Source organism: Cygnus atratus, chromosome 11 (genome assembly GCF_013377495.2).
Source record: "Cygnus atratus isolate AKBS03 ecotype Queensland, Australia chromosome 11, CAtr_DNAZoo_HiC_assembly, whole genome shotgun sequence".
Classification (NCBI taxonomy): Eukaryota; Metazoa; Chordata; class Aves; order Anseriformes; family Anatidae; genus Cygnus; species Cygnus atratus.
The window spans coordinates 20,080,611-20,091,683 of NC_066372.1; the positions used below are offsets into that span (position 1 = coordinate 20,080,611).

The 11,073-nt window shown below is 54.4% G+C and overlaps 1 long non-coding RNA gene across 1 annotated transcript; it reads left to right on the forward strand.

Annotated features, from left to right (window-relative positions):
• The first annotated feature begins 881 nt into the window (after positions 1–881).
• Positions 882–10,721, forward strand: LOC118259697 (uncharacterized). Its single transcript, XR_004782088.2, has 3 exons — positions 882–1,092; positions 2,352–2,443; positions 10,545–10,721. It is a non-coding gene; the product is annotated as an uncharacterized LOC118259697 (long non-coding RNA).
• Positions 10,722–11,073: the final 352 nt, after the last annotated feature.

Genomic DNA, 11,073 nt, shown 5'->3' on the forward strand with positions numbered 1-11,073 from the left:
CCAGTGGGCGAAGAGTAAAATGTCCCTGAGGAAGCTTGCTGTTACACCAGGGCTCGTCGGGTTTGCCCTGTTTGGGGTTTCTGGTGAACCCTGTACCCAGCCCAAGGTGTTGGATGGAATGGTACAGAACGTGCGCATTCCCAGATGAACAAAGTTTAAATTTGCTCATGGTTTTACCTGTGCTTGAGGCATATTCCTGGCCCCAAAAAGAGCAAAGAGCCTTGGTTTTGGGGGGCACACACACAGCAGAGGGGCACACGCTGTTATTCGCATCTGCAGGCTGCAAGCACAGCCCTGACCCCGCTGTGGTCTGAAGGGGCTCAAACCATCGGCAGCTTCCCAGCACGGACACGCGGCGTCCCAAGTGGACGGCATCGGGGTGACACGGGGTTTGTTTGGGTGACGTGGGTGATGCTTCAGCAGATAGTGCTGCGTCGGTGAAGGCTGAGCAGAGAAACAGCTGCCACCAGGGCTTCGCCCAGGAGCGAGGCACTGGCGGCTCGCTCTCGAGGAGAGGAGCTCTTGCTGCGTGGCTCAGCCACTCCATCCCCCGTGTCCCGCTCACTCCCAAGCACCTCCCAGCTAAAGCCCAATCCTTTAGAAACTTCCCCAGTTTTCAGAATTTGGAGGAAGGGAGACTGGCACCCACTTAATATTTCAGCCTGCCTGGCGTCTCTTCCACACCATCAGCTCCAGCATGCTAATGCGTGGCGGCCCTTTTTAAGAGACCCATTTTTAGAAACAACGCAGTGATTTGTGTTATTCTGATTCATTTATTTACAGGGAATGATTAATTAAATAAATTCTTCTCGTTGCCATTAATTGTTTTGCAGACAACCCGAAGAGATAATCATCGCCTGCTGACAATCACTTGCCATCAGTTATCCACACGCGGCTGCCGGCGATGAATCACGGCCCCTACCTGGTGGGAGAGGCGCCGCTGGTGCCACTGAGGCATTTCGCCAGTAATGTATAACGGGGGAGGACATCAGACGCTCTTTCCAGACAGCCTGAGAGATTGATATTCAAGCCAAAGGGAAATGCATTAAACTATTTAACTGCCTGGAAATCCAGCGTGATGAACATCCAAAGGTATCTTATTACTAGCTCACTGTAGCTTGCCTTTATTTATTTGTTAGCATTTCAATTTGGTTCAAATTAGTTCTTGTGGTGGAAACCCTCTTGCTGCCAGGGCTGGCCCTGCTCGTGCTCAGCAGGAGACCACCCTGAAGCTGAAGCTGGGGGGGGTCAGACCCGGGCACGGGCAGGTCGAGGACGATGACAGCACCTGCAGGGACCCAGGGGCACCTGGTGAGCGCGTCCCTGCCGCTGAGCGCCGCTTCCCCGTGCCTGCCCCAGGTGCTGCACCTTGCAGTGCTGTGGCTCAGGGCTCAGAGCAGACTTGCCAGGCACTGGGATGCTCTGGCCCAGGAAATGGGAGGAAAGCAGGCGTCCTGTTTCCCCTTGCTGTCATATTCCTATCAAATTCCCTGTGAGCCAGGCAGGGGCTGGTCACCATCTTCACTCCCCTTTGCCAAGCCAGCGCTTGATTATTTTTGCTGGTGCTGCCCATTGCCACTTCCAGCACCATGCCTGGTAGATATTTTATTTAGAAAAAAAATCAGAATTTCCCTCTGTGGCCAGCCAGGGCTGTGCTGTGCCCCAGGAAGTGGGGTGAGCAGTGGCCAGAGCAGCGAGGCACCAGCCAGCAGCGTCCCTGTGAAACGGGACCCCCGTGCTCAGCGACGTCTGAGCTTCTGAAACGTGCCAGAAGGACATTAAATGGAATGTATTCAGTGCTAAGAATTATGGTATCTTTAGAACCTAAAGTGTATAATTAAATTATAGCATCTGAGATTGGAATTGCTTTTTCACTTGTAGGGGAAAAAAAAAAAAAAAGACATTTTAATAACATGTCATAAGTTTTACAGTTATTGGATTTTCAAATTGTTTACAAAAGCAATATTGTTAAATTGCATAGGGTTTTTTTTTTCTTTCTTAAGTCTTTTGATAAAAAGAATAAACTAACAATAATGTTCCCAGGAGGTAAAACAAAATTGCGTTTCACTTTTGTTATTTGTTTAATTATCCATTCAGCCAGTCAGTATATAAAACTCATTTTCAGCAGATTCTTTCTGAAAAGTCTCCAGCTCCAGCTGTAACTGCAAAGAGCCTCCAACTTTTATTTAACATTAATAAGCCAAGGAAAATCCTGGCGGTTAAGGTACCACCAGCACCTTCCCGCGATTCCAGAAGGGACGTGGGCGGGCGGCGGTGTCAGGCTGCTGATTCCCAGCTTGTAGGGCTGGGGAGGAAACCGCAGGTCATAATGTCCCCTTTATTTTAAACAGGGAACTCCCGGGGACGCCTTCCTAAAAACCAGCAGCACCCAGTGGCCTGATATCAGCGTGGCTTTACTGGCCGTAATGCCAATCACAGCTGGGTGAGTCTTGAGCAGTCCCAGGGGGTTTGCGAGCTCTCCAGCTGGGGTTGCTGGAGGTGGTTTGGGTCTGGTGGGATTTTTCCTGGTTTTCTCCCCGCTGTTGGCACGAGAACGGAGGCGGCGCTGCAGGAGGCGGGTTTCTGACGCCGCAACCTGTGTGTCTGAAATGGGATTTGGCTCGGTGCAAAGCCCGGGGCTGCTCCCACGCTGCTTCCTGTGGTTGGGCCTTGGTTTTGAGGAGATTCAGTCCAAGGATTTAACTGACAGACTTCTGCCTCCTTCAAAATTCCTGTAGTTTCATGCGTCCACCTCTATTTAAGTGTCTATTTAAGTGTGTATTTTTAACAAAGGTTATTTCTAAAGCCTTTTAAAATGTGATTTTATGACAAAGGGAGGTTCGCATAGCTGGAAACCTCCCAAAGCCCTCCGTAACCACCCTCCGTGTGATGCTGCAGGATTAGTCCGTGCTGTGCAGAACCTCTGTAGATGTTTTCTCTCTTCCTTCAGCATCTTATCCCAGGGACCGGCTTCAGCTGTGCTTAAAGCAGCGACGCTGCCATGTGCCATCATCTCCCAACCCCACACGGCAGCGGGGAGCCGCCTGCATGCAGCAGGAGGAGCAGACCTGCTCCCGGGAGCTTGGCAGGACACCCCGGGACCAAACACCATGTAACCCCCCAGAGCAGCACCTAAGCTGTGTGCCTGGGAGGAATCGACAAGAAATGGGTTATAAAGAGGCAGAAAACTGAGCCATCCTTCACTGCCCACAGCCAGGGGGATGAAACAAAAGGGGAAAGTATCTCATCCTTCTGGACGAGCGATCTGCTCCTCCCAACACAGCGTATCGGCGTTTCAACGCTTACCCGGTGGTGTGAGGGAGGTTATTAAGAACAGCGAATGCCTTCGGTAAGCTCTCAAGTCATAAAGATGCTTGACTCCTCATTTGCACATTTCTCGTGGAATCAATCAAAGCGGAAAAGCTCGAGGATAAAAATCAATAAGGGAAAACTAGTACGTGCAGGGCATTGTAAGACAGAGAGATACAGATGCAGAGGTGCAGGGCAATTATTCAGTGTGCTAATAGATGGGGAGATGATAACTCAGAATTGATCGGACACTGCCTAAGCCGAGGTGATTTCACAGCTCCAAAAGTCCCGGCCCAGAGGCTCTCACAGAGGGATGCTCGGATTAGCTGCGTGCTTCCCAGCCTGCTCAGCGCCAGGTATTGGCAGGTGTTATAGCCCAGGGGAGAAGCAAAATGAGCCTTGCTCTGGGTTAAATACCTAATAAAGCAGGACTTTGCTAATAAGTGCCCCCACTCCTCCAGCAGATAGTCATTGCCCACTCCATCTTGCACAGTATGGATTCAGGGGCTGTCACTGCACCAGTGCACTACCCACAGCCTGCTCCTCCTCTGAAAACTGCACTATCAGCTGATTGCTTTCCACCAAAACATCGCAAGGCTTTGGGGGATTAATTCATCCTCCCGACTGGTCTGGAACTGGCTCTGTCTGAAAGTCCCAGTGGGGAAACCGAGGCGCAGGGAAGGTGCCCATGGCAGAGCTCACCCCAGCATCCCGCCCCGCTCGGACCCAGATGACCACTTTGGCCAGGCTCTCCACCTCTGCAGAAGCTCTTGCATCTTGATGGGATGGTTTCCTGTGGTCTCCAGAGTGCAGAATGAGGCCTGCTCTGCTCACACGCAGATATCTGTGTCAGTGCCAGAAGGGGGCTGAAGGCGATGCTGGAGCAGCAGTAACTGGTTCGAGCCAACTTCAGGCTCAGCCAGCTGGGTCACTGGGATGTCTTCAAACACTGGTGATGCTGGAGGATGGAGAAGACCTGGTTGCACTATGAGAAGAGATCAGAAATGCACAGCATAGCTGCTCCCTGTAGGCTGCTCCTCGTTTTGCAGGGTGGTCCCAGACACGAGGCAGGGCTGTTGTAGGATGCGACAGGAATCTTCCCGCTCAAAGGCACAGATTTGGCATTCCCAGTGAGTATTTCTGGATGAAACTTCGCTTGAACACCACAGAGAAGCCTACAGACCTGTTTTTCTTGGAAAGTATGCAGGAGGGTAATCCAGATACAAACCACCTGCACGCGCCCTCTGGGGAGGAATTTCGTGGCAGGGCCGTGGGCCAGATCCTGTTCTGATTCCCACTCCGGGTAACAGCTGTTGGACGGCACCATCCACTTCATGGAAAGAAATGATGCTTTGGGGACAGTTTCTGGAAGATCTGCCCTTAACCTGAATGGGGTGGAGGTTACAGCATGCAGAAGTCCACGGAAAGCCCACTTCTGCTGTGTGGCTCCAGCAGCGGCCCTGCATTGGTGCCAGCCCGCTTTTACTGCTGGAAATTTTGAAGACCAGGTCAAGAAATATGCCCAGAGAGCTGAGACTGAGTCGGGCCTTGGGGCAAGGGCTGGCAGGCGACCGGGTGAGATCTCCCAGACCCGTTCCCTGCCTCGGCTGCAGGGCCGATCCCAGAAAGGGGGCTTACAGGTGCCTGAGCACCTTGGGCTTCTTCTCTGCCCTTCAGCCAAAAGAAAAAAAGGCAAGGAAAAACAAATTTCTCGGTAACAGCTGTGTTTCCTTTACAAACAAATGTTCCCTTAAAACACCCAAGATGATGAGTTGACAGTAATGAAGTAACATCTGTCCAATCAGCACACTTTTTGGCAGCTCCCGAGCCTCCGAGTGAACGTTCCCTAATGCTCACCAGACACAGGCAGCACCTGCTCTCCGCTACCAGCCTCGTCCCGCCGCCTCGAAACGCGGAGCAGATGTGCGGGCTGAGATGAAAAGCTTCCCCGAACGATCTGTCAGTTTAATAGCGCCGATCAAACGCGCTGACCTCGGAGCATCCCTCGGTTTTGCTCCTGGAACCTTGTGCCCGGCTGGGGCATGAACTCTGCCTTCAACCCTCGCCTGGCTGCAGCAGGCACCTGGCGGGGCACTGGGATGCTGCTTGCCATGGACCAGGACCGGTGCCGGGGCTGCTGCATCCAGGGATGGATTAAAGTGGCTGCAAGGGTCTGCGGGAGCCGTGGAGGGGCAGAAAGCCCATACATGTATGCATCAGGTACAGCACGGCTCTGGGCCTGTCGAGGGATGAGAAAATGCAAATCAAGGGCATGCAAAGAGGGATGTTTTCCATGGAGGATGGGGAATGTTGGTGGGACTGCACGCGGTGCTGGGGAGACCTGGCAAAGTCAGGTCACACGTGCCCAAAATGAATGAAACCAACCCAGCTGCCAGTGTTAGCTTCTCGGCTCACACTTTCTTTACAGAACTCCGCAAAGTGGTGATTTAAGCCCAAATTCAATAAGTGGGCATGCACCCAGGGCCTGTACGCCATGAGGCTGCAGCTGGGGGTTCTCCTCCCCACCAGCCCAGCCCAGCACCAGCACCAGCACCAGCACCCACCCCGCCTTTCCCCATGCAAGTGGCACTTCAGGGCTGTTTATTTTCGATTTAATTAGCTCAGCCCCAGCCTGCAGCTCAGGGGTCAGCGGGTCCCAGCCCCGAAAGGTGCTGCCATCGCTGCTTTGTTGCTATTCATTTTCCAACAGCCTCTTTCATCCCCTCAGCTCGAAGCACTAACCAACCCCCCCCCCCCCCCCAAAGAGGGGTCCCTCCAGGCTGTCCTCCTCTCTAATGGGGGCATGTTTAAAGGCCTGGAGAGTGACAAAAAGGGCAGCTAATTGCCTTGCTTCTTTCTCTGGTCTTGCCTTGCAAGGAAAGTGCAAACCTCTGTGACCCTTCTGAATGGGGGGTGTGCTGCTGAGACGGCCCCAAGGACACCCCAGGGGACACCTGCCCCTGGGGGTGGTGATGTTCCCACCTGCCCGAACACCACCAAGAGGAACCAACGGGGAGGAGGATGGAGCAGGGCATGGCCGGAGCTGGCATGGGCACGTGTCCCATGCTGATTGCAGCACAGGTTAAGTGAATGGGAGCCTTATTAGTCATAAAAGATGTGATATGGAAACACTTAAGGGGACCACTCAGATAGAAAGAGCCAATTTAGAAATCTATTAGGTGCAAAAAGCACAGCATATGTGGTGCAATAAGGGAGAGTGATGCAATCACCAAAGCATATGGACACCTTCCCGTGTCTAAACACATCTATTAGCCTGGCGTATCGGCTCCTGCGAGTGCTGCCACCCAGGATTATTAACGTGCCCTCCAAGCACCTGCAGGGAGCAGCCACCGGCTCCTCTCCAGGCCCCAGGCACAGCCTGCATCCACCCCCAGCCTCTTCCCAAAACACAGGAGGGCAGGGGTGGCAGAGAGCTCTCGGGTGCTGCAGCTGCATCTCAGCTCCTCTTGATTTCGGGGCAGGTGAGGCTGTGGGTGCTCCAGAAACCTGTGCCCAGGTACCCAGCTGTGAGGCCCTTCTGTGGGGCAACAGCACTGGGCCACCGGCCACTGCTGCTCACCATCCTGCCCCAGGGTTGGTGAGGGACATCCACTGTGGTGCTGGAGCCGCAGCAACATGACCCAGAGACAGGAGGTATGGGAGCCCCCAGAAATCTGGGGAGAAGGGGTCTTGCAGGGGGCTTGTGCCGAGGCTGTTGTATGGGGGAAATAGCAAATTGCAAGGCAGCGAAGCATGCACAGGCCAGGCTGGAGACCGGACATCGTGGTCTTGGGGTCAGGAACATCCCCAGAAGGGCTGTGTGTGTACCGCGTGCTGGGTGCTGTACGCTTTGTGCTGCGGCGCTCTGCGTGCTAGGCGCTGTGCACCATGCCTTGTGCACCATGCCCTGTGTGCACCACGCCCTGTGTGCACCATGCCCTGAGCACCATGCCCTGAGCACCATGCCCTGTGTGCACCATGCCCTGTGTGCACCATGCCCTGAGCACCATGCCCTGAGCACCATGCCCTGTGTGCACCACGCCCTGTGTGCACCATGCCCTGAGCACCACGCCCTGTGTGCACCATGCCCTGTGTGCACCATGCCCTGTGTGCACCATGCCCTGAGCACCACGCCCTGTGTGCACCATGCCCTGTGTGCACCATGCCCTGAGCACCATGCCCTGAGCACCATGCCCTGTGTGCACCATGCCCTGAGCACCATGCCCTGTGTGCCCCAGTCCCCCCGCACTCCGCCCGCTCCGCCGCAGGCCGCCACCGGAGGGAGCCCGCACACCGAGGACGGCCCCGGCGCTCAGTGCGGTGCTCTCGCCTTCCCCCGCTGGGCCCGGGGCTCGGGGACTCTTTGGGGCCGTGGCCACACCGAGCCACCGGCCGGCTCCCTCTGCCTTTGGGATCAGGCTTTGGGATGGGGAAACCCTGGGGAAAGGCTGCCCCACAGCGAGACCGGGCACCGAGCAGCCCCCTGCCTGCACCGCTTTGGGTTTTGCTGTCCCATAAATCTGGATTTGCTGTCCCATAAAGCTGGGTTTGCTGTTCCCAAAGCTGGGTTGGCTGTCCCATAAAGCCAGTTTTGCTGTCCCACTAATGCAGAGCAGAGACGAATGAAGGAGGGCAGGAGGTGAGAGGTCTGCCCGGAGGCTCGCCGGCAGCCACGCAGAGGGCTCTCGCTGCACTTTGCATGGGGCGCAGCAAGCTGAAGCCTCAGCCCCGGGGCTTACCGCTCTTGGATTTATGTGCATTGATTTCACACCTTCACTCATTTGCCTCGGCTTTCCGCAGCGCCTTCATGCAGACAAATTTAAGGCCCAGCAGAGAAGGAATATCTTTAGCCGGAAAATTCAACTGTGGCAAATTCGCGATAAAAGTCAATCTTCCATGCACCTTTGTTTTACGGTGTGCTGCAAGAGATTGGACATTTATTTCATCCGGCTGAATGTTCACCCTGAGCAGGCTGAGCTCTCCTCGGTGTGAATCAAACGGAGCGGGATCGCCGTGCTTCGCCTTCCTGAGAGCTCTCGAGCTACCTGACGAGGCAGGGGAGGATGCTGGGGGGATGGTGGGGTGCTTTTTAGGCAAATTCCAAGCTGCTCTGGCTTTCAATTGGCTTTAATTTTAGGAAAATCCAATTAACCATGTAGGCAAGCCATGCTGAAGTGGGTGCTAGCGGTCTAACACTGCAGCATAGCTGGGCAGTGCCACGTTCAAACCTTGGAAGAACACAGGAGCAGGAGCTGGGGTCATGCCCCCCCATTTCAGTTGCTGTTTCCAAGCTGTGGCCCCTTTCTTTGTGGTTCGGTTGGAGCTGAGAGTCCCTGGGGCTCTCCAGGGCAAACGCTGGCTTACAGCTTGTTTGCACTTTCTTCCTGCCTTGTGCTGCAACCTGAAACAAGTCGTGGGTATTAACGCAGGGCAAAATAAGGTCTGTATTGATTGCTGCATCCTCTGCAGTGCCATGTCTCTATCTCCAAAGAGGCTAAACCCAGTTTACGAATCTGGCAGATGCAATGTTAGGGCACTACTAACACCAAAAACAAGGTGATCCTACTGGCTTCTGCGCAACACTGGGCATGTGCTGCAAGAAGCAGCTTGGCACTGAAAGCTGTGGGGTCCCATCCTTGGGCTAACACCTTACCTGTCCCCGCAGAGGGACCCCATCCTTCTGCAGGAGAACTGTTTTGGCCCCCTGGATTTGCTGTGCTCAAAGCTGGAGCTAGTGGAGGCATCTCCATCCAGCAGCTGCTTTGTCTGGGTGAAGCAGCACCGCTCCCGGCTGCATCACTGGAGCTTTCCCCAGGGCTGGTGGAGATAAGAAGAAGATCACCTCTGAGGCAGAAAACCCTGCTCGCTGGAGCCAGGGTGAGGCGAGCACTGCGTGCGAGGCTGCAGGCTGCTCTTCAGGACCACAGGCTGCTCTTTCACCAGTGCACAGCAGGGCAGGGGCAGCAGAGCAGGATTTAATCCGAAATCCCTGTCTGAAAGCAGTGAGCGAGGCAGAGCTCTCCCATCCAAGGCAGCAGCCCCCACCAGGCTATAAACCCCATAGGAGATGCGGCTGAGCGGGGTCTCTGGGGCTGAGCCCACCATAAGCATCAGTGTTAGGGACAGAAAACCATGCCCAAAACTCCTTCTCTGGACATAAAATGGGATTCATTACCAGTATCCCACAGGAATGTGCTTTAATACTCGGGGAATCCTGGAGAAAGTCTGTGGCTTCATACCCAGCATCTAAATACGGGGAAAAACCCTATTTCCGCATACCCATAAATGGCTGATTTTCTTAGATGAGGCTGCAGGAACAGGGTGACCTGGTTAGGGGTGATTCATGCCCGCCGCCGCGTTAGGCATTCCCTGTGAAAGGTGCCTTTCCCTCAATCTGCTTCACCGCCGGGTGAGTAACAGGGAACCTCGGCTCTCTGTTATTAATATGCCATCAGACCATATGCTCTCAGACTCAGCCCATATGTATTTTTTGAAAAGAACCACCTGTGACTAATTCTGCCTCCTCGGGGCAGCGAGGAAAATCTGCTTTGGTGTGGGAAACTGCAGCAGCATCTCGGTGGCTGGGTGCTCCTCTGCCATCCGTCCCCGTGCTGGCAGCAGTGGGACCTGAGCAGCCTCATTTCAGGGACCCAGTCCCGGGCCAGGCTCTGTCACTGTTTTCAGGGCTCTGTTCATCTCAGGTTATTTTAACAGCCGTCAGGAAAGGTTCAGCTGGGAGCTGGTATTTCACCTGGTGCTGAGCCACCGCCGGTGACTCACCTCTGCTGCCAAGGACAAAAAGGGAGAGCTGCTCGGGGATGCCAAGGATGAAGGGCAGAGCTGCTCGGGGGTGCTGGCAGCCCTCGCTCACCCCCAAAAAGTGGAGGCGTGTGCCCGACCCTGGCAGTGGTCTCCCCGGGCAGAGCCCGAGCCTGGGTGGAAGGTGAGACCATCGGTGGGATGTGGGTGTCCTCCCTCCCTGTGCCTTCTTCTGGGGTGGCCGGGAGAATGGCAAAGCAAACAGGGACCTCGCCCTCCAAAATAGGTGACCACCAAATAGGTCGCCTCCAAATAGGTCACCTCCAGCCCTCCAAAGTGGGGAGCTCAAGATCTTCTCGCACCAGAGCTGGTGGCTTTGTATTTGAGCCTTACGTTTTCCTCACACTGGGTACTTCAATTCTGGGGCTTGTGTGTGTGTTTTCTCAAGCTCTGTTTTCCTCTGTTTCATTTTAAAGGCACTCAGAAGGACCGAAGCCGTTCTCCCAGCCCTCGGAGCTGCTGCAGCCCCGGGGTGTGCTGCTCTCCGTGCTGCCAAATGAGCAAATCGTGACCGTCCCTCTTCCTGAGGATATCAGGACAGCAGGTTGAGTGACAGAGCCGTTCGGAGCGGTGGCTGTCACTCAGAAAGCAGCTTCACCTTTTTCATTTCGGAGGGGCTGATGCTTTTAGCAGCAGTGATCACGGGCCAGTGAAAGTCTGGGAGTAGCTATTGTTTGCAGATGCAGGAGAGAATGTTTGCTAAACACTTTATGAATCAGTGTTTAAATGGATTGAAACCACATGCTCGTGTGGCTTGGCGTGTATATTTTTTCATGGTAAAACATTAATGAAAAACTTTTGGGCAAGCCCGTTCCAGTAAGCCATATAGCCCATGCCTGTGCAATGCTGGGAATGCGGGAGGGAGATGGGCAGATTTACTGCTCTGGCAGAGACAACAGAAGCGTGCTGTATGGGAATGGGTGGGCACAACAGTGGGGCTGTTTT